This window comes from Pongo pygmaeus, chromosome 6 (assembly GCF_028885625.2).
Source record: "Pongo pygmaeus isolate AG05252 chromosome 6, NHGRI_mPonPyg2-v2.0_pri, whole genome shotgun sequence".
Lineage (NCBI taxonomy): Eukaryota > Metazoa > Chordata > Mammalia > Primates > Hominidae > Pongo > Pongo pygmaeus.
Window position 1 is genome coordinate 22,900,872 of NC_072379.2, and position 23,924 is coordinate 22,924,795.

Below are 23,924 nucleotides of genomic sequence, written 5' to 3' on the forward strand. Positions count from 1 at the left end.
ACAGAACAAAAAGAAAAAGGCATGTTCCATGGCTGGCAATAGCCAGGCATGGTGGCTCATGCCTGTAGAGGAGGAGGAGGAGGAAACAGCCAGGTGAGGTGGCTCACGCCTGTGAAGGAGGAGGAGGAGGAAAAAAAGGTGGAGGAGGGGGAGGAAAAAAAGGTGGAGGAGGAGGAGGAAAAAAAGGTGGAGGAGGAGGAGGAAAAAAAGGTGGAGGAGGAGGAAAAAAAGGTGGAGGAGGAGGAGGAGGAGAAAGAAAAAACAGCCAGGTGTGGTGGCTCATGCCTTTAATCCCAGCAGTTTGGGAGGGGGTGAGGCAGCAAGCTGAAAGGAGGGAGGAGGAAAAAAAAGAGGAGGAGGAAGAAAGGAGGAAGGAGGGAAGAGGAAAAAGAAACAGGAGGAGGAAAGGCGGAAGGAAGAAGGACGAATAAAACAGCTGGGCTGGGCTCCGTGGCTCATGCCTGTAGCCCCAGCTACTCGGGAGGCTGAGGTAGAAGAATCTCTTGAACCTGGGAGGCAGAGGTTGCAGTGAGCTGAGATCATGCCACTGTACTCCAGCCTGGGTGACAGAGTGAGACTCTGTCTCAAAAAAAAAAAAAAAAAGAAACAGGCACGGTGCCTCACGCCTGTAATCCCAGAATTTGGGAGGCTGAGGCGGGAAGATTGCTGGACATCCAGGAGTTTGAGACAAGCCTGATCAACATAGTGAGAACCCATGTCTACAAAAAAAGTTAAAAATTAGCCAGGAATGGTGGCACAAGGCAGTCATCCCAGCTACTCAGAAGGCTGAGGCAGGATGATCACTTGAGCCTAGGAGGTTGAGGCTGCAGTGAGCTATGGTCAAACCGCTGCACTTAAGCCTGGGCAGTGGAGTAAGATTCTATCTCAAAAAAATAGTAATAAAGTTTGAAATACAGTAAGAATTACCAAAATGTGACACAAAGACACCACATGAGCACATGCTGTTGGAAACATGGCACCAATCCACTAGCTCAACACAGGGCCACAATCCTCTAATATGTTAAGAAATGGGCCAGGCATTGTGACTCACGCCTGTAATCCCAGCACTTTGGGCTGGATCGCCTGAGGTCGGGAGTTCCAGACCAGCCTGACCAACATGGAGAAACCCCATCTCTACTAAAAATAAAAAATGAGTCAGGCATGGTGGCGCATGCCTGTAATCCCAGCTACTCAGGAGGCTGAGGCAGAAGAATTGCTTGAACCCAGGAGGTGAAGTTTGCTGTCAGCCAAGATCATGCCATTGTACTCCAGTCTGGGCAACAAGAGCGAAACTCCATTTAAAACAAACAAACAAATAGAAAGTTAAAAAGTTAAAGAACTGGTTGTTGGAAGAGCTTGGCACCTCCGCTCTCTTGCTTCCTCCTTTGCCGTGTGATCTGCACATAGCTCCCCTTCACCCTTCTGCCGTGAGTGGAAGCTTCCAAGGCTGCAGCAGAAGTAGATGTTGGGGCCATGCTTCTAGTACAGCCTGCAGAACCGTGAGCCAGACAAATCTCTTTTTGACAAAAAAGAGACCAATGACCCAGCCTCAGCTGTTCCTTTATAACAACCTAAGAGGATGAGCTACTTTATTGGGTTGTTGTGAGAAGTAGATGAGATAATACAGGTAGAGCCCCCAGATGAGGGTCTGTCTGGCACGTGGTGTATCAGTCAGGACAGGCTAATTAAGCTGCAGTAACAAACAACCCCAAAACCTCAGTTGTTTGGATCAATAAAAGACTTACTTCTCATTCATGCTACACATACATGACAGGTTGGAAAGGGGGCTTTGATTTCCATAAGTTGCTCAGGGATCCCAGCTGAGGGATGCTCAGTTTCACTTGTGCTTCCATGATCACCAAGGCAGGAAAAAGGGTTGCAGAAAATCAGGCGTTGGCTTTTAAAAATATTGCTGTTTGCTGGGCATGGTGGCTCATGCCTGTAATCTCAGCACTTTGGGAGGCTGAGGTGGGTGGATTGCCTGAGGTCAGGTGTTCATGACCAGCCTGGCCAGTGTGGTGAAACCGCTTCTCTGCTAAAAATACAAAAATTAGCTAGATGTGGTGGTACACGCCTGTAGTGCCCGCTACTCGAGAGGCTGAGGCAGGAGAATCACTTGAACCTGGGAGGCAGAGGTTGCAGTGAGCCGAGATCATGCCACCGCACTCCAGCCTGGGCAACAGAGTGAGATTCCGCCTCAAAAAAATTTTTTGTTGTTATTGTTTTTTGTTTGTTTAAGGCTGGGCATGGTGGCTCATGCCTGTAATCCCTGCACTTTGAGAGGCCAAGTAGGGGGCAGATTACATGAGTTTAGGAGTTTGAGAACAGCCTGGCCAACATGGCAAAACCCCGTCTCTACAAAAAATTAGCCCAGCATGGTGGCGTGCACCTGTAGTCCTAGCTATTCGGGAGGCAGAGTTGGGAGGATTGCTTGAGCCTGGGAGGCAGAGGTTGCAGTGAGCTGAGACCGTGGCACTGCCCTCCAGCGTGGGTGACAGACTGAGAACCTCTCTCTCTCTAAAAAAAAAAAAAAAAAAAAAATCGCTGTTTACATTTCATTGACCAAAAAGTCACACGGTCACCCCTCACATGACAGGGTCAAAGACATGCAGCATGCAGTTCCACTTCGTGTCTAAAAAGAGGGCGAAATAAATATTTGGTTAACATCTACGGTTAATCATAATTTAAAAAGTAGGCAGAGGAGAGCTCACTGAGGATGCGACATTTGAGGTGAGGCTTCAATGACAAAGAAGCGGAAATTATAGGAGCTACACATGCAAAGTCTCTAAGGCAGGAATGGGCTTTTAAGGAACAGAAAGTAGTAGCTTGACTGTTTGGAGAACGGTGAATGAGAGTAAGAATTGAGCAGGGGCTGGGTCATACAAAGCTTTCTTGGCCATAGTAAGGAGTTTGAATTATATTTCAAGTGCACCAGGAGACCGGGCAGGGTGGCTCACACCTTTAATCCCGGCACTTTGGGAGGCTGAGGTGGGAGAATCATTTGAGCCAAGGAGTTTGAGACAGACCAGCCTGAGAAACAAAGACCCCAAAATGTCACCCAAAAATTTAAAAATGAGCAGGTCACGGTGGTACATGCTTGTGGTCCCAGCTACTTGGGAGGCTGAAATGGGAGGATCGCTTGAGCCTAGAAGGTCGAGGCTGCAGTGAGATGTGATGGTGCCACTGTACTCCAGCCAGGGCAACAGAGTGAGATCTGTCTCAAAAGAAAAAAAAAATTGGCTGCGTGTGGTGGCTCATGCCTGTAATCCCAGCACTTTGGGAGGCTGAAGCAGTGGATCACTTGAGGTCAGGAGTTTGAGACCAGCTTGGCCAACATGGTGAAATATGTTTGTATTTACTAAAAATACAAAAATTAGCTGGGTGTGGTGTTGCGTGCCTGTAATCCCAGCTACTCAGGAGGCTGAGACAGCAGAATCGTTTGAACCCAGGAGACAAGAGATTGCAGTAAGCCAAGATTGCACCATTGCACTCCAGCCTGGGAGGCAAAGTGGGACTCAGTCTAAAAAAAAAAAAATATGTGAACTGATACATTGGGCTGTGACTTCATGAAAAGATACTATCATTGTTTATAGTACTGGTACAGGTTTGTACCCTATAAACACAAGAATTGTAATAACTTCTAGTGCACATAATTATCATAAAAATGCAAACTCTATTTTAAAAAGTTAGCTGGGTGTGGTGGCATGCACCCGTGTCCAGCTACTTAGGAGGCTGTGGCAGGAGGGTTGCTTGAACCCAGGAGTTGGAGGCTGCGGTGAGCTATAATCGCACCACTGCACTCCAGCCTGGGTGCCAGAGCACATCCATGTCTCTAAAACATGCAAGCAAAATGAAACAAAATAAAAACTCTGTGTGTGTGAGATTGCACACACCAAATGATTGAGGCCGTTCTGTTAGGAGTGATGACACATTATGACTGGGTAGCAACAAGAATGAAATTATATGCTTACAATTGTACTTCTCTGATGACTCGAACTATTTCATACACATTAGCTTCTGGGTCCATATATATCAAATGTTATTTCTTTTTCCTCTTTTTCTTTTCCTTTTTTTTTTTTTTTTTTTTTTGTTTGTTTGTTTTTGAGACAGAGTCTTGCTCTGTCACCCAGGCTAGAGTGTAGTGTCACAATCTCAGTTCATTGAAACCTCTGCCTCTGGGGTTCAAGTGATTTCCTTGCCTCAGCCTCCCGAGTAGCTGGGATTACAGGTGCATGCCACCACACCAGGCTAATTTTTTGTATTTTAGTGGAGACGGGGTTTTGCCATGTTGGCCAGGCTGGTCTCGAACTCCTGACCTCAGGTGATCTGCCGGCCTTAGCCTCCCAGAATGCTGGTATTGATGGTGTGAGCCACTGCACCCAGCCTTCTAATGTTACTTTTCTACTACCCTTTTTTTTTTTTTTTTTTTTTGAGACAGGGTCTTGCTCTGTTCCCCAGGCTGCAGTGCAGTGGTGCAATGACAGCTCACTGCAGCCTCAACCTCTCATGCTCAAGCGATGCTCCCACATCAGCCTACTGGGTAGCTGGGACTACAGGTATGTGCCACCACGCCTGGCTAATCTTTGTATTTTTTTAGAGATGGGGTTATGCTATGTTCCCTAAACTGGTTTCAAACTCCTGAGCTCAAGCAATCCGCCCACCTCAGCCTCCCAAAGTGCTGAGATTACAGGTGTGAGCCACTATGCCCAGCCAAAAAAAAAAAAAAAAGGAAGAAAGAAAGTATTCTGCTTACCGTGATCCTGGGAACTGGGACGTCTAAGTCCATCAGATCCTAATGTTATAAAGACTGGAAACATGGCCGGGTGTGGTGGCTCACGCCTGTAATCCCAGCACTTTGGGAGACTGAGATGCGCGGATCACGAGGTCAGGAGATCGAGACCATCTTGACTAACACAGTGAAACCCCATCTCTACTAAAAATACAAAAAATTAGCTGGGTGTGGTGGCAGGCGCCTGTAGTCCAAGCTACTCAGGAGGCTGAGGCAGGAGAATGGCGTGAACGCAGGAGGCGGGGCTTGCAGTGAGCCAAGATTGCGCCACTGCACACTAGCCTGGGTGACAGAGTGAGACTCCGTCCCAAAAAAAAAAATACTGGAAACACATTAGAAAACTCAGCCAGGTGTGGTGGTGCATGCCTGGAGTCCCAGCTACTTGGGAGACTGAGGTAGAAAGATCTTTTGAAGGCTGGGTGTGGTGGCTCACACCTGTAATCCCAGCACTTTGGGATGCCCAGGCAGGCAGATCACGAGGTCAGGAGTTCGAGACCAGCCTAATATGGTGAAACCCCAGCTGTATTAAAAATATAGAAATTAGCCAGGTGTGGTGGCAGGTGCCCATAATCCCAGGTACTCAGGAGGCTAAGGCAGGAGAATCGCTTGAACCCAGGAGGTGGAGGTTGCAGTGAGCTGAGATCACACCATTGCACTCCAGCCTGGGTGACAGAGCAAGACTCTGTCTCAAAAAAAAAAAAAAAAAAGATCTTTGATACCAGACTGAGCAACGTAGTGAGACCCCATTTCTGAAATAAATGTTTTTTTAAAAATTTGCCTGGGCCGGGTGCGGTGGCTTAAGCCTGTAATTCCAGTACTTTGGGAGGCCGAGGTGGGCAGATCGCATGAGGTCAGGAGTTCAAGACCACGCCACCCAACATGATGAAACCCTCTCTCTACTAAAACTACAAAATTAGCTGGTCATGGTGGCACATGCCTGTAATCCCAGCTACTTGGGAGGCTGAGGGAGAAGAATTGCTTGAACCTGGGAGGCAGAGGTTGCAGTGAGCCGAGATCACGCCACTGCGCTCCAGCCTGGGCGACAGAATAAGACTCCGTCTCAAAAAAGAAAAACAGAAAACTTTTTTTTTGTAAGATACAGGGTCTCACTACATTGTCCAGGCTGTTCTCGAACTTCTGACCTCAAGACATTTTCCCACGTTGACCTCCCAAAGCGCTGATTACAAGCATAAGCCACCCAGACACTCATCCTGCCAGAGTGTCATGTGTTGCAGAGAGCTGGGCCCGGGGATCGGGAGGAGGGGACAGTTAAGACATCCTGAGGTCAACTCTGCCAAGGCAGGAAGGTCCGTTGGTTTTCAAGGTTCAGATAGAGGACGGGATGTGACATCAGGCGAAGGATGCCACCCCTGTTCCCCTCCTGACTTGGGTGTGGTCAGCAGAGAAGTGGCACCAGGTGATGTCTGGGCCGCTTTTTCCTGGTCTACATCCTCTTTTTCTGACTTTGTGGCATTCAGTACAGGAGGAAGAGAGGAGAGGGCTGGGTGCCAGCATGCACCCCACTCACAGTGTCCTAAGCAAAGCCCCCCATCCCCCAACCAGCCTTCCTCCCTGTGACAGGCAGTGGGTCATCTGCCTGTTAGTCATGCGTCTGAACCCTCTTGCCTCAGGCTTGGATGTGGCCCTGGGCTCTCCCCTGTCTCAGGAGATATTGGGCCCATCCACTCCGAGGAGGAACTCCTGGCCCCACTGGCCCAGGTGCACAAACTGCCTTGGCAGTTGACCTGTCTGGCCCTTCTCTCTGCAGTCGGGCCCTACCCTGGACATGTGAGTTCTCTCCAGCTTCAACGACATCGGCCAAGACTGGTGGCTGTGGCATTTTGTTGGCTGGGTGTGGTACAAACGGGAGGTGACCCTGCCAGAGCAATGGACCCAGGACCTGCGCACAAGAGTGGTGCTGAGAATTGGCAGTGCCCACTCCTATGCTGTTGTGGTCAGTGCGGTCAGGAGCAGGCAGGGCGGGTTGAGTGCACACGGCTGCTGAACAGCATGGGACCTCCATCTACCACCCCACAGCCTGTCTCCTGGGGTGGGACAGTAGGGGACACTCCCCTGCCCAGAGGGCTGTGTGCTGTGTAGGGGGATAGGTGGCCTGATCTACCCTATTGGGATGTCATTCTTCCCATCTGGCTGGCAGGCCCCTGAGCCCCATGTTGCAGGTTATGTGAGGGAGTGCCTGATAGCAGGGCCCCACCTCTTGCCCTGACCTGCCACCCCCTCCCCTTATCCCCTGTGCCTGCAGTGGGTGAATGGGGTTGACACACTAGAGCATGAAGGGCAGACATCAGCAGCCTGGTCTAGGTGGTGCCCCTGGCCTCTTGCCTCCCCATCGCTATCACCATCAACAACATGCTCACCCCCTCCACCCTGCCACCAGGGACCATCCGCTACATGACCAACACCTCCAAGTGGGTACCATCCTGTCTCCACCACACCCACCCACCTTCCCATCCCACCCCGTGGTCTTCTTGTAAGGGACAGGGTGGCCTTCACAGAGTGGACTTCTTCAACTAAGCGGGACTGCAGTGGGCTGTGCTTCTGTAGACGACACCCACCACTTACATCGATGACATCACCGTCACCACCAGCGTGGAGCATGACAGTGGTGAGGGCTTCTGGTAGGATCCTCCCTCAGCGGGCCCAGGGTGGCACTGTTTGTTCCCTGTTTGGAAAGCTCTCCCAGGAAAAAGTTCTCCCAGCTTCTCTAAACCCTCACAGGTTCCCATCCACCTACGAAGGTAAAATCCAGCCGGTCTGAGTGGGCACAGGCTCCCAAAATCACCCATGTGTTTGACCTTGCTTGGAGAAGAGAGGTCTGGCCTAACATCACACAGCTCAGGGTGGCCATGCTGTCCCTTCCCCATGGTGCTGCTCTCACTCCAGCTCCCCTTGATACACATTGTGTTCAAGGAACAGGCAGCTTCGGGGGGCCGGGCACAGTGGCTCACTCCTGTCAACCCAGCTCTTTGCAAGGAGGCCCTGGTGGGAGGATCACTTGAGGCCAGGAGTTGAAGACCAGCCTGGGCAACATAGCGAGACCATCACCACAAAAAATTAAAAAATTAGCCAGGCATGGTGATGTGTGCCACTAGTCCCAGCTGCTGAGGCAGGAGAATCACTTGAGCCTGGGAGGTCAGGGGTGCAGTGAGCTATGACCATGCCACTGCACTCCGGTCTGGGCAACAGACGGAGACCCTGTCTTTTTTTGGAGACAGATTTCTCGCTCTGTCACCCAGGCTGGAGGGCAGTGGTGGGATCTTGGCTCACTGCAACCTCCACCTCACGGGTTCAAGCGATTCTCCTGCCTCAGCCTCCCGAATAGCTGGGATTGCAGGCACCCACCACCATGCCCGGTTAATTTTTGTATTTTGTTTAGTAGAGATGGAGTTTCACCATTGCTGGCCTGGCTGGTCCTGAACTCCTGACCTCAGATGATCCACCCGCCTCAGCCTCCCAAAGCGTAAGGATTACAGGCGTGACCCACCATGCCCGGCTGGGATACTCTGTCTTTAAGGAAAAAAAAATTTTTTTTAAGTTTTTTTCTTTTTTAAAATATATCTTTTTCTTTTTCTGAGATGAGGCCTTGCGCTATCTGCCAGGCTGGTGTGCGGTGGTGAGATTATTGACAGCTGTTGTGGGGCCGCAGTTCTAAGTTTAAAGGGATTTAGGCTGGGTGTGGTGGCTAATGCCTGTTATCCCAGCACTTTGGGAGGCCAAGGTGGGCGGATGACTTGAGCCGAAAGTTGGAGACTCACCTGGGCAACATAGTGAGACCCTGTCTCAAAAAATAAATAAAATAAATAAGTAAATAAGAATTTAAACAAGAATCGCACAGCAAAGACGATGCAGCATACAGCAATTTATTGCAAAGGAAAAAGTGTTTTGACAGTTAAGTTCAGAATAGCCTGGATGCAGTGGCTTGTGCCTGTAATCCTAGCACTTTCTGAGGCTGAGGTAGGTGGATCACTTGAGCTCAGGAGTTCAACCCAGCCTGGCCAACATTAGCTGGGCATGATGGCATGTGCCTGTAATATACCAGCTACTCAGGAGGTTGAGATGGGAGAATTGCTTGAACCCAGGAGGTGGAGGTTGCAGTGAGCTGTGATTGCAACACTGCACTCCAGCCTGGGTGACAGAGCGAGACCCCGTCTCAGAAAATATAATGAAGTACAAAATACACGGTTCACCGTGAGAGAGAGAGAATTCAGGGCAGGCTGCTCGTAAGGATGAGACAGCGCTGATTATTACTGGGGAGACACTGGGAGTCTTACATGATGAATTCCTAAGGAGCTGGGAAGAGGTGTTACTCTAAGCAAGCTCTGGGTCGTCCTCTTGGTGCACATGCCCAGTAGCTGTACTTGCTTACATCTACTTACAGGTGAGTTTACACATCACCTGTCTCAGCGCCGTGGCTGGCATGTCCAAAGGACACGGTCACTTCCTTGACTACCTACCCTGCCTCAAGATCATAGCTCACTGCAGCCCTGAACTCCTGGCTCAAGCAATCCTCCCACTTCATCCTCCCGAGTAGCTAGGGCTGCTGGGAATGCAGGCATGCACCACCACGCCTGGCTAATTTTTTGTATTTTTATGGAAGAAGTGGTTTTAATATGTCACCAAGGCTGATCTTGAACTCCTGGGCTCAAGCGATCCTTTCATCTCAGCCTCCCCAGGTGTTGGGATTACAGGTGTGACCATGTTGCCTGGCCAAAAAAATCTTTTTTTAAATTAAAAAAAAAAAAAGCGCCAGGCGTGGGGGTTCACACCTGTAATCCCAGCAATTTTGGAGGCCATGGCAGGAGGATCACCTTAAGTCAGGTGTTGGAGACCAGCCTGGCCAACATGTCAAAACTCCATCTCTACTGAAAAGTACAAAATTAGCTGGGCATGGTGGTACACGCCTAAAATCCCACGTACTTGGAAGGCTGAAGCAGGAGAATCACCTGAACCCAGGAGGTGGAGGTTGCAGTGAGCCGACATCATGCCACTGCACTCCAGCCTGGGGGACAGAGCGAGACTTTGTCTCAAAAAAAAAAAAAAAAATTAAAAGTTTTAAAAAAGCAACAGAAACAAATGACTGCCTGGGAGTGGTGACTGCAGGACACTCCCGTTTGTGTGGCCCAGGTCATGTCCCTCCCTCAGCCCTGGTATTTCTTGCCTCCTGCAGGGCTGGTGAATTACCAGATCTCCGTCAAGTGCAGTAACCAGTTCGAGTTGGAAGTGCCTCTTCTGGATGCAGAAAACAAAGTCGTGGCCAAGGGAGCCAGGACCCAGGGCCAGCTGAAGGTGCCGGGTGCCAGCCTCTGGTAGCCATACTTGACGCACGAATGCTCCACCTATCTGTACTCGTTGGAGGTAACGGTGGTTTGGGACTTGCTTAAGGGAGGTCTTTTGCCCCCATCTGGTGGCCCTGGCTTCAGCAGGAGCCCAGGACAGGTGGATGGGCAGGCATGGTCCTCTGATGTTTCCTACCCTTGGTGGGAGGCCCAGGTTTTTTTTTTTTTTTTTTTTTTTGAGATGGTCTCACTCTGTCACCCAGGCTGGAGTGCAATGGCCTGATTACAACTCACTGCAGCCTTGAGCTCCTAGGCTGCAGCAATCCTCCTACCTGGACTGCTGAGTAGCTGGGACTACAGGCACATGCCACCATGCCTGGCTAATTAAAAAAAACCTTTTTTGTAGGCTGGGCATGGTGGCTTACACCTGTAATCCCAGCACTTTCGGAGGCCGAGGTGGCTGGATCACTTGAGGCCAGGATTTGAAGACCATCCTGGCTAACACGATGAAACCCCGTCTCTATTAAAAATACAAAAAAAAATTAGCCAGGCGTGGTGGTGGTGGGCCCCTGTAGTCCCAGCTACTCGGGAGGCTGAGGCAGGAGAATGGCATGAACCCAGGAGGCAGAGCTTGCAGTGAGCCGAGATCATGCCACTGTACTCCAGCCTGGGTGACAGAGTGAGACTCCATCTCAAAAAAAAAAATAAAAAAATGCAAATTTGCTGGGCATGGTGGTGCATGCCTGTAATCCAACTACTCAGGAGGCTGAGGCAGGAGAATTGCTTGAATTTGGGAGGCAGAGGCTGCAGTGAGTTGAGATCATGTCACTGTACTCCAGCCTGGGTGACAGAGTGAGACTGTCTCAAAAAAAAAATTATTTTTAGAGATGGGGGTCTCACTCTGTCACCAGGCTGGTCTTAAACTCCTGGACTCAAGTGATCCTCCTGCCTTAGCCTCCCAAAGCGTGGGAACTCCAGGCATGAGCTACCCTGTCTGGTCAAGGGGAAGGCCCAGTTTTGAAGGGCAGGTCCCCAGGGTCAGCCAGGGAAGGGCAGAGCCTCTGTTTGCTACATCTCTGCTTGCAGCCCCGAGGCAGCTGCTGGGGTGCATGAAGGGCCTTCCTGCCAAAGGGCAGGCCAGATGGGGCTCAGGCTGTCAGGGTGCTCACACCTGGTGCTTTGGTTGTCGTAGGTGCGGCTGACTGCACAGATGTCACTGGGGCCTGTGTCTGACTTCTACACACTCCCTGTGGGGGTCCGCACTGTGGCTGTCACCGAGAGCCAGTTCCTCATCAATGGGAAAACTTTGTATTTCCACAGCGTCAACAAGCATGAGGATGTGGACGTGAGTTGGGGCTCCTGGGTCCTCGTGGGGGCTGCTTCTGGTCACCTTCTACTTTTGCCTTCCCTGTGTCCCGCAGTTGAGCACAGCTCAGGGTAATGAGGCAAATGGCTCCAAACTGCCCTGTGGTGGAGCTGGTGCTTGGGCTGGAGAGGGGGCTCGTGGGGTGGCTCTCCAGGGTCCTGGCTGTTGGAGGAAGTGCAGCTTTGACAGGGACATGGGTCACTCGGCTCTGCTGTCTCCTAGATCCGAGGGAAGGGCTTCGACTGGCCGCTGCTGGAGAAGGACTTCAACCTGCTTCGCTGGCTTGGTGCCAATGCCTTCCACACCAGCCACTACCCCTACGCCGAGGAGGTGCTGCAGATGCGTGACCGCTATGGGATTGTGGTCATCGATGAGTAGTGTCCCTCCATGGGCCTGGTGCTGCCATGAGTCCCCACCACGCACCCACTCCGCCTTCCCAGCCCGCGGGCCTCACCGTGATCTTCTGTCCCTTCCCTCCTGGCCCGCAGGCAGCTCTTCAACAACGTGTCTGCATCACCACATGCGGGTGATGAAGGAACTGGTGTGCAGGGACACACCCTGCCATGGTAACGTGGTCTGTGGCCAAGGAGCCTGCATGCTACCTGGAATCTGCCGGCTACTACTTCAAGTGAGTGCCCCCTGCCTGCCCTGGGCTGGATTGGGAAGGAGACCCAGGCAGGTGGCTCGCTGGGGTGGGTGTGTGCTGTTCAAGATCAGCCCGTCTCAGCCCTTTGGGAGGGCTGCCCATACCCGGACAGTTCAGGGGACCAAATATCTACCCACCCAAATTATGGTTTTCTTTTGCTTGCTTGCTTTTTTTTTGAGATGGAGTCTTGCTGTGTCGCCCAGGCTGGAGTGTGGCAGCACAGTCTTGGCTCACTAAAACCTCCGCCTCCCGGGTTCACGTGATTCTCCTGGCTCAGCCTTCTGAGTAGCCAGGATTAGAGACATGCATGAGCCACTGCGCCTGGGCTGTTTTTTGTTTTTTTGGACAGGGTCTCACTCTGGTTGCCGAGGCTGGAGTGCAGTGGCACAATCTCAGCTCCCTGCAGCCTCAACTTCCCAGGCTCAGGTGATCCTCCTGCCTCAGCCTCCCAAGTAGCTGGGATTGTAGATGTATGCCACCATGCTCAGCTAATTGTTGGCCTTTTTTTTTTGAGATGGATTCTCACTCTGTCGCCCAGGCTGGAGTGCAGTGGCATAATCTTGGGTAACTGCAACCTCCACCTCCCAGGTTTAAGTGATTCTCCAGCCTCAGCCTCCCAAGTAGCTGAAATTACAGGTACGTGCCACCACGCCCAACTAACTTTAGCACTTTTCAGTAGAGACAGTGTTTCACCATGTTGGCAAGGCTGGTCTTGGACTCCTGACCTCAGGTGATCTGCCTGCCTTGGCTTCCCAAATGCTGGGATTACAGGCGTGAGCCACTGTGCCTGGCTAAGTTTTGTATTTTTAATAGAGATGGGGTTTCACCATGTTGGCCAGGCTGGCCTCGAACTCCTGGCCTTAAGTGACCTGCCTGCCTCAGCTTCCCAAAGTGCTGGGATTACAGGTGTGAGCCACCGCACCCGGCCTCCCTTTTTTCCTTACAATCATGCAATTCTAACTCAGCGTTCAGAGGTGGATTTTTCACTTGCAGCAGAGGCAGTAGAGGTTGTAGAAATGCTCCTTGAGGCAGACGCCACACCCTGATTTCATGGAGTGCTTTGGGCTGAGCCAAGTCTGCAGTAGGCAGAAGGTTCTAAGAAGTTGTCCCAGCCTGGGCAAAGGACAGTTCAGAGCTGGGGGGCACAGGGGTGTGCTCAGCAGGACTGGGTGGACAGGTCCTTTGTTGCAAAGGTGGAGAGCACTGGCTTCCAGGAGCAGGTGCCTGACACAGGCTTCTTTGGGAGGTGGCCAGAGGAGATGCTTGATTTCCGGGGCAGGAATTGGAGGGAGCTGCCCAGGCTGGAGTGGTTCAGCCAGGCTGTCACAAGGCTTTGAAGCTTCTCATCTGAGAGCCCACACTCCCTGTTTGCTTGATGCATTAGTAAATATCCCACCCAAATCTGCATCCATCCGCTCCTGTGTTCAAGAGCTGTTTCAGGGAGTCAACCTCATTTTTGCCAGTGTTCAGCCCACTGACCTCAGCTCTGTGTACCTGGAAAGGTGGCTGCTCCTCTGGGGGGACAGGATTCGGAGGCAGGGGAAGAAAGAGTGATGTTAGAGAGCTCAGTCTAGGACTACAGGATCGTGTGCCCTTACATAAAATACATCTGAAGTTAGGGAAGAAAGCAGTGGCTTCATGCCTTTTTTTCTTTTCTTTTTTGTTTTGTTTGTTCATTTGTTTGTTTCGAGACAGGTTCTTGCTCTGTGGACCAGGCTGGAGTGCAGTGGCACGATCCCGGCTCACTACAACCTCCACCTCCTGGGTTCAAGCGATTCTTGTGCCTCAGCCTCCTGAGTAGCTGGTGTTACAGACGTGTGCCACCATGCTCGGCTAATTTTTGTATTTGTAGTAGAGACAGGGTTTCGCCATGTTGGCCAGGCTGATCTTGAACTCCCGACCTTAAGTGATACACCTGCCTCAGCCTCCCAAAGTGTAGGGATTACCAGTGTGAGCCATTGTGCCTGGTCTCGTGTTGTGTTCTGGTGGGGGAAGATGGGACAGAGAGGATGGAAGGGTGTCTGAGCCATTCCTGGACTGATGGAACCTGTCTTCTGCCTTTTGTAGACAGGATGGTGATCGCTCACACCAAAGTCTTGGACCCCTCACGGCCTGTGACCTTTGTGACCAACTCCAACTGTGCAGCAGATAAAGGGGTGAGCCTGGGGGTCCCCCCTCATTTTTCCCCACCTTTGCCTGGGCTTGTCCTGAAGCCTGATCATGGAACAACTGGAAAGGACCATGAGCTGCCAATCTGGGTTTTTTTTTTAATTTTGTTTTCTTACTTAAAAAGATAGAGACAGGGTCTCGCCATGTTGCCCAGGCTGATCTTGAACTCCTGGGCTCAAGTGATCCTCCTGCCTCAGCCTCCCAAAGGTCTGGGGTTACAGGTGTGGGCCACCGCACCGAGCCTCAGCCAGTCTGTTTTCAAAGATGATCTTTAGGTTAGTGAGAATTCTCTCCCTGCTTACTTGCCAGGCAGTGTGGCTTTCTCAATACAAGGAGGGTGGGCATAGGACAAATCCCATAGGTGGGATTTGTTTGCTCAGTTTGGACTCAGCGTTTTTTGCACTTTGATTTAATAGACTCATAAAATGTCAAAGGTTTAAAGGAGCTTAGAGTTCATCTGGCCCACACCTGGCTGATCAGAATCTCTAGGGGAAGTTTTTTTGAAATGGCAATCTCTGCATTCTGAGATCCTGATTCAGTAACTCCAGGGTTGGAGCCTTTGTTTTTCTTTTTCTTTTGTAGAGGCAAGATCTTTCTCTGTTGCCCTGGCTGGAGTGCAGTGGTGTGATCATAGCTCACTGCAGCCTTGAATTCCTGGGCCCAAGCGATCCTCTTGCCTCAGTGTCCCGAGTAGCTGGGATTCCAGGTGTGCACCACTGTGCTTGGCTAATTTTAAATTATTTTTTAGAGATGGGATCTCACTATGTTGCCCAGGCTGGTCTCAAACCCTTGAGCTCAAGTGATCCTCCTACCTTGTCCTCCCAAAGTGGTGGGATTACAGGCACAAGCTGCCATTAGCATTCTTTTTTGAGGTGGAGTCTTGCTCTGTTGCCCAGGCTGGAATGCAAAGGTACAATCTTGGCTTACTGCAACCTCCCCCTCCCAGGTTCAAGCAATTCTCCTGTCTCGGCCTCCGATGTAGCTGGGATTACAGGCGCACACTACCATGCCCGACTTAAGTTTTGTATTTTTTAGTAGAAATGGGATTTTGCCATGTTGGCCAGGCTCGTCTCAAACTCCTGACCTCAGGTGATCCACCCACCTCGGCCTCCCAAAGTGCTGGGATTACAGGCGTGAGCCACTGCACTTGGCCAGCATTCTTACTAGAAAGAAGTGTATTCAGGATGCATTAGAAACTAGCCAGTTGGACACAGAAGCCTCTGCTGCTCAGCCCTGAGCACCACTTTGCTGAAGCTGCCGGTGGCTCGGTCATCTCTGCCCTGCTCCTAGGTGGGACTCTCAGGCCCTCTACAGCCCACAGTGCTGCCTCGTGAATGCTGCCTCATGAAAGGTGCCTCAAGATTCTCTGTGATGACCGGGCATGGTGGCTTACGCCTGTAATCCCAGCACTTTGGGAGGCTAAGGTGGACAGATCACTTGAGGTCAGGAGTTCGAGACCAGCCCAGCCAACTGGTGAAACCTTGTTTCCACAAAAAATACAAAAAATTAGCTGGACGTGATGGCGCATGCCTCTAATCCCAGCTACTTGGGAGGCTGAGGCACGAGAAGCACTTGATCATGGGAGACAGAAGTTGCAGTGAGCAAGATCGCGCCCCTACGTTCTAGCCTGGGCAACACAGTGAGGCTCTGTATCCAAAACAAAACAAAAAAAGACTTTCTGTGAGAATGACTGCATCGGCCCCTCAGATGGGAGCGCTTCTCCAGAGCAAGGTGAGGGGAAGCCCAGTGATGGGACTGCTGCCTGGAGAAGAGTCAGTTCCAGTGGCGGGGGCCCTGGGCTTTACCTGAGGACTGCGTGTTGGCAGCTGCTCTGCTTCTCTCAGCCGTTTTCAGCTGCCACATTGGTGCAGTCACAGGCCTGCTTCCTTTGGGCCATTTTGTCACCATGTTTCCTGCCTGTGAGGCAGGGTAATTTCAGGATCTAAACTGGTGAACTTGGATGTTCTCAGCCTTGAGAGGTGGCTCTTCCCTTCTAGTTATTTTTTTATTTTTTATTTTTTGTTTTTGTACAAATGGGGTCACATGACGTTGCCCAGGCTGGTCTCAAACTCCTGTGCTCAAGCATTCCTCCCACCCTGGCCTCTCAATGTGCTGGGATTACAGGCCGGAGCCACTGTGCCCTGTTCATTGTCTTACTACTGTATTTTTAGATCCAGGGTCTTGCTGTGTTGCCCAGGCTGGTCTCGAACTCCTGGCCTCAAGGCATCCTCCTGCCTCAGCCTCCCAGAGTGTCTGGATTACATCCCCTTCTTACCTTCTCTGCCAGAAGAGCCCCTAAAGCGTATGAGTGCTGAATCATGTGGTCTTCTGGGCGCTGAACGGGCTCAGCTGCTCTGGTCCTAGGCTCATGTGAACATGATCCGTGTGAACAGCTACTACTCTTGGTATCATGACTACAGGCACCTGGAGTTGATTCAGCTGCAGCTGGCCACCCAGTTTGAGAAGCCCATTATTCAGAGCGGGTACGGAGCAGAAACAATTGCAGGTTTTCATCAGGTAAGTGGTATTGAACTTTCTGCTTGTGTGTTCTCTCGGGACAGAGATGTCACTCACCTCCCCCAGCCTGCCCTGCGTCCACTGCACTGCTCCCCTCACTTCAGCTTTGGGCTCATCTCCCACTGCCCCATCCATGTTCCCTCCCCGCCAGCAGCCAGGCCTCTGCCCCACTCACTTGATCCTCTGAGGTGGCCTCCTTATCGGCTTTGTTTCTAGACAGCCTCGTATCACCCGTGCCCAAGTGGTCTTTCTAACAAATCCAAATTTGTGTGTGTTTGTTTGTGAGACCGGGTCTCTCTCTGTCTTCCAGACTGGAGTGCAGTGGTGTGATCACTGCTCACTGCAGCCTAAACTTCCTGGGCCCAAGTGATCCTCCCACCTCAGCCTCCTGAGTAGCTGGGAACATAGGCACATGCCAACATGCCTGGCTAATTTTTTTACTTTTGTAGAGATGGGGTCTTGCTATGTTGCCCAGGCTGGTTTTGATTCCTGGGCTCAAGTGATCCTCCTGCCTCACCCTCACAAAGCACTGGGATTACAGGTGTGAGCCACTGCGCCCGGCCACAGATCAAAATTTGAGAGTCCTGTCATTGGCTCCCCCATGCCCACAGGACAAAGCCCTAACCCCTGGTCAGGACACTCAGTGTCCTCTGCTCTCTCCTGGGTTTTCATCTCCTTCTCCCCTCTATCCCAGCCACTGATCTGTTTCCACTGCCCTCGTTTGCTCTCCTGCTCTTGCTTGAGCTGTTTCTTCTGCCTGGAATGCCCATGTGGGCACCATAATCACCAACTAAAAGATTCTTGTTTTTTCTTTATTTTTTTAGAGATAGGTTCTTGCTATGTTGCCCAAGCTGGTCTCGAGTTCCTGGACTCAATTGATCTTCCTGCCTTGGCCTCCCAAAGTGCTGAGATTAGAGGTGTGATCCACTGTGCTAGCCTTTTTTTTTTTTTTTTTTTTTTTTTGACAGGGTCTTGTTCTGTTGTGTAGGCTGGAGTGCAGTGGTGCCATCATAGCTCACTGCAGCCTTGAACCCCTGGGCTGAAGCGATTCCCCTGCCTCAGCCTCCTGAGTAGCTGGGACGACAGGCATGAACCACCATGGGCAGTCTATTTTTAAAATTTTGGGGGCTGGGCGCGGTGACTCATGCCTGTAGTCCTAGCACTTTGGGAGACCGAGATGGGTGGATCACGAGGTCAGAAGTTCAAGACTAGCCTGGCCAACATGGTGAAAGCCCGTCTCTACTAAAGATACAAAAAATTAGCCGGGTGGAAGTTGCAGTTAGCTGAGATTGCGCCATTGCACTCCAGCCTGGGTGACAGGACGAGACTCCATCTCAAAAAAAAAAAATTATTTTTTTGTAGAGATCTAGTCTCACTCTCAGGCTGGTCTTGACCTCCTGGCCTTAAGTGATTCTCTCCCCTCAGACTCTCAAAGTACTGGGAATATGAGCATGAGTCACACGATGCATGGCTGAAAAGATTTCTATTCACTCTCAGAGTCTCCCCACAGCTGTCCCCCTGTGGGGAGGTTTACCCTACCTGCGCCAGGCTGAGGGAACCTTCCGCATGCTCTGCCCCTGTTGCAGCCCGAACCTGGCTCTCCCAGTGTTCTCGCCAGGCACTGCCGATGTTTCTTTGCCTCTCTTTGACTGGACTGTGGGCTCAGGAGAGAGGAGTTCTATGTATTGTTGCTTCCCAGGTACTCTGTGATGTCTGACAAAGCACGCGCTAAATAGTATCTATTGAGGGCATGCCGTCTGGAACATGATCTTGCTTTCATACCATGATTTTGCTGTCAAACCATATTTTCATGTGGACGCAAAGTTACATTCTACAGAGATCCAGTGTGTTATAAATGCAGATTTTCTAATAAATTCAGACTCAAGAAGGCTTCTTGTTGCAGAGTTTGTTTTCATGCACAGAAAAGGTAGAGTTTCTTATTTCCCAGGTGTCTGGGGAATGATGATGAATACCAAGAAGTATCTTAATGAATGTGTTTATTTGTTGATTCATTTTTGAGACGGAGTCTTGCTCTGTTGCCCAAGCTGGAGGGCAGTGGTGCAGTCTTGGCTCACTGCAACCTCTGTCCCCCAGTTTCAAGCAATTCTCATGCGTCAACCTCCCTAGTAGCTGGGAATGCACCACTACACCTGGCTAATTTTTGTATTTTTAGAGATGGGGTTTCACCATGTTGACCGGGCTAGTCTCAAACTCCTGACCTCAGGTGATCCACCCACCTCAGCCTCCCAAAGTGCTGGGATTTCAGGGGTGAGCCACTGTGCCCAGCCTACAAGTTTATTTTTTATTTCTTGGGAAGAATCAACTTAAGTACTAGTTAACCTCAACTCTGGTTCCACTTCTCCCCTTATCTTGCTGTGCAGATTTGGAAAAGTTAATAAACCTCTCTGTGTACTAGGTTTCTGAAAGCTGGCAAAGCACATTTACCATCCTTCATTCACAGCATTATTATTAGGAACATATAAAATATTATGTGTACAGCAACAACAACAACAACAAATATTTCAGTCCCTGATAGTGAATGGAGAAGGCCTTAGTTGTGTTTGCGGTGGTTTTTATGTATTTGTGGTTGGGATGTAGCCTTGGGCTGAACGTCTTTTCAGGTTCTTGAATTTGTAGGGAAAGCAATATAGACATAGGAAGATTTGGGCTCAGACTGGGTGCGGTGCCTCATGCCTGTAATCCCAGGACTTTGGGAGGCCTAGGTGAGAGGATTGCTTGAGGCCGGGTGTTTGAGATCAACCTGGGCAACATAGCAAGACCCCATCTCTACACACACACACACACACACACACACACAAAAGACAAAATAAGCCAGGCATAGTGTGCACACCTGTCATCTTAGCTACTTGAAAAGCTGAGGCAGGAGAATTGCTTGAGCTCAGGAGCTGGAGGCTGCAGTGAGCTATGATTGCACAATTGCACTCCAGCCTGGGTGAGAGAGCAAGACCCTGACTTGCTTTCTCAATATAGGGCGACCCCATCTCTACAAAAAATAATTTTTTAAAGTGAGCTGGGCATGGCGAGGCATGCCTGTGGTCCCAATTACTCAGGGGCTGAGGTAGGAGGATCGCTTGAGCCCAGGAGGTCAAGGCTGCAGTGAGCTGTGATCATGCCAGTGCACTCCAACCTGGGTGACAGAGGGAGACCCTGTCTGAAAAGAAAAAATAAAAAGATCTGAGGTTGGTGTTCCAGGTAAATAAAAATTTGCCAGTGAGTAGGGGGGCAGTTGGATATCACTAAAGGGGAACGCTTTAGGGAGGACTTTGATCACCACTTCAGTGTTACCTAGAAGTATCCTCCACCCCTACCATTACAATAGGGGCCCAGTTTGGGAAGGATAGGGATGCCCTCTCCCCACCCCCCAATTTGGGTAGTTTCTTCTTACACACGCACACAGCAGTATTCAAAGATTCAGGCAGAGACTCACTCCTTCTGTCGCCCAGGCTGGAGTGCAGTGGCACAACCTCAGCTCACTGCACCCTCCACTCCCAGCAGGGTTCAAACGAATCTTCTGCCTCAGCCTCCTGAGTAGCAGGAATTACAAGTGTGCACCACCACGCTCGGCTAATTTTTGGTAGAGACAGTTTCACCATGTTACCCAGGCTGGTCTGTGAATCACTGGATCTCTCTTTCTGGCTTGGCTTCATTATCTCCAGGAAACATCCATGCCAACTCCAGCCACCTGCCCTAGAACCACACTCTGTCCCTTCAATTCTGCAAGGCCACCTGGCTTTGCTGTGCTCCCTGTCCACTGGGATTAGCCATGGTACCTCTCTGCAGGTGGTGAGTTGGGGCACTCCTACAGCTCACCTCATTTGCTGGTCTTACTGCAGGGATCAATGTCCTGTGTTGTCTATTTTTCAATCTCTGAAAACACTTGGCTCTTCCATTTATCTGATGTTCTAGTCATTTAAGGCTGGAGTGGAACTCTGATCCGTGTTTTACTTTCACGGATAGAAATGGAAGTCTTTCATCTTTTTTTTTTTTTTTTTGCAGGGGCATGGAATGGAGTCTCACTCTGTTGCCCAGTCTGGAGTGCAGTGGTGTGATCTCAGCTCACTACAACCTCTGCCTCCCGAGTTCAAGCGATTCACCTGCCTCAGCCTCCCGAGTAGCTGGGACTAAGGCACGTGCCACCATGGCTGGCTAATTTTTTGTATTTTTAGTAGAGACAGGGTTTCACCATGTTGGCCAGGATGGTCTCGATCTCCTGACCTAGTGATCTGCCCACCTCACCCTCCCAATGTGCTGGGATTACAGGTGTGAGCCACCACCGCGCCTGGCCCTTATTTTTAATGGGTGATTCAGGATTGCCTTTTCCACATAGATTTCTCCAACTATTCCAGTTTTTATTCTCTCTCTCTCTATTTGGGGGGACAGTGTCTGTCACCCAGGCTGAAGTACAGTGGCACTGCCTCAGCTCACTATAACCTCTGCCTCCTGGGTTCAAGCAATTCTCCTGCCTCAGTCTCCCAAGTAGCTGGGACTACAGGCACCTGCCAACCCACCCAGCTAAGTTTTGTATTTTTAGTAGAGATGGGGTTTACCATGTTGGCCAGGCTGATCTTGAACTCCTGACCTCGTGATCCACCCGCCTTGGCCTCCCAAAGTGCTGGGATTACAGGCATGAGCCACTGCACCCGGCCTCTCCTTATTTATAATACATGATTCAGGATTGCATTTTCCACATAGATTTATCCAACCATTCCAGTTCCTATTCTCTCACTGTCTTTTCTTGGGGGAAACAGGGTCTCTCTCACTCTGTCGCCCAGGCTGAAGTACAGTGGCACGATCTCAGCCTCCTGAGTAGCTGGGACTACAAACACATGCCACCACGCCCAGCTAATTTTTTTGTATTTTTAGTAGAGATGAGGTTTTGCTATGTTAGCCAGGCTGGTCTCGAACTCCTGGCCTCAAGAGACATGCTTTCCTCAGCTTCCCGAAATGTGGGATTACGGGCATGAGCCACTGCGCCCAGCCCCAGTTCTTACTATCGGTCTCCTGATAGATGGGGTGATGTGCGGCATCCCCTTGGCCATGAGCTAGGAAACCAATTAAAACAAATCTCACTAATTCTATATGCACCAACTCACAGCAGATTCACAAGCAATCTGTGAGGTAGGTGAGGTCATTTTTGTTTCCATGAATCAAAGGTAACTTAGCTGATGGCAAAGATAAGATTTGGACCCATATCCTCTGACTCTTCATATCACATGTTAAAATAAGTTCTCTATAGAATAAAGGGTTAGAAGGAAGAAATGAGAGGCAGGCACAGTGGCTTATGCCTGTAATCCAAGCACTTTCAGAGGATGAGGCAGGAGAGTTGCTTGAGGCCAGGAATTGGAAATGAACCTGAGCAACATAGCAAGACCCCATCCCTATAAAAACAACAACAACAACAACAAAACGCAAAATTAGCCAGGCATAGTGGTGAACATAGTGTACATAGTGGTGTAGTCCCAGCTACTTGGGGGGCTGAGGCAGGAGAGTTGTTTGAGCTCAGGAGTTGGAGGCTGCAGTGAGCTATGACTGCACCATTGCACTCTAGCCTGAGTGACAGACTGAGATCCTGACTCTGGAAAAAAAAAAAACAAAAAACAAGAAATAAGAACATCCGACCAGGCTTGGTGGCTCATGCCTGTAATCCCACCACTTCGGAAGGCCAAGGCAGGTGGATCACTTGAGGCCAGGAGTCTGAGACCAGCTTGGCCAACATGGCAAAGTTCCATCTCTACTAAAAATACAAAAAATTAGCCGACCATGGTGTGACATGCCTGTAATCCCAGCTACTTGGGAGGCTGAGGCCAGAGAATTGCTTGAACCTGGGAGGGGGAGGTTGCAGTGAGCCGAGATTGCACCACTGCACTCCAGCCTGGGCAACAGAGTGAGACTCTGTCTTTAAAAAAAAAAAAATCAAAATCTACAAGAAAATACAACTGACTATTTAGCTTATCTACAGATGTCAACAAAAGCAGTGGGTAAAAGACATAAAATATTTTGTTGTAGGACTCTACTGTGACCAAACCAGATTTCTAGATTTAGTCATTTATTTTTTTACCTACTTTACCCCAGTAATAACAAGAGTGTGACGAATGTCTTTTTGTATAAAACTTTCCTTCCCTCCACCAATCTTGAATTATTGCTTTAAGATAAGTTTTCAGAAACCGAATTTAGAGATAATGTTTCTGTGTACTTTTACTATTCTTTGTAGATAATTCTGAAAAGATGGAACTAATTCATATTCCAGCCAAAAGTATATGAGGCTGCACATTGCGTTATATATTTACCACGATTTGGATCATCATTTTTGTATCTTTGCTAATTTCATGGACAGAAAAGGGCCTCCTACTTGATTGCATTTTTTTCCCCATTTCTGCTGTGGCTATATATTGTTTTAAAAGTTTGTTAGAAATCTCTTTGTGTTTTTGTTTCATGAGAGGATCTAAGTGTTTATTTAAATTATTCATTTGCTCTGTAGAAGATAATTAAATATTAAATAGATTAAGCATTTGTTGTAAAATGTTAATAATTATTTTATTTTAACTGCAAATTTGTTTCATGTAAAATATGGAGGTTGCCTTCCTGAAGTCCTAATATTTAAGCAAGCAGATTAGAAGAAATCAAGGTTGTGCTTGCATGAAATAAACATCTCTGCTGTCAATTATATCCAGCTAATCCCCCAGATTTTACCTTGTATGTAACTGGCTTCCTCCTCGCTCCATCTCCATCTTCCATTTTTGAGCCGCAACTCCTCCTCTAAATGGGATTTCAAATGTGAACAAATGGTAATTGTCTTTTATCTCATCTCTCTCTCTCTCTCCTCCCCTCCCAGACTCTATTTATGCATTAAGTACCATAACATTCACAGGATGGGCCTGTGAACCATCTGCCATTACACAGAGAGAGCAGTTGAGAAGAAATCATGTGTAGATTAGAGGCTGTCTCCTGTCACTTAAAGAAGCACATCCCAGATTTGTACTGTAATATAAATGAGAGAGGTAAGCTAAATGTCTGGGCCATTTAAGTTGTATGAAATTAGTACTGTGTGGTTGGACAGTTCTCCAGAAGGGACTGGGAGGAACATCTTCCCATGAATATCTCAGTGGAATTTTTTAAAAT

The 23,924-nt window shown here is 49.6% G+C and overlaps 1 pseudogene; it reads left to right on the forward strand.

The window, feature by feature from the left end:
• The window catches only part of LOC129040877 (beta-glucuronidase-like), a 49,081-nt pseudogene that overhangs the window by 21,283 nt on the left and 3,874 nt on the right, over positions 1 to 23,924 (forward strand).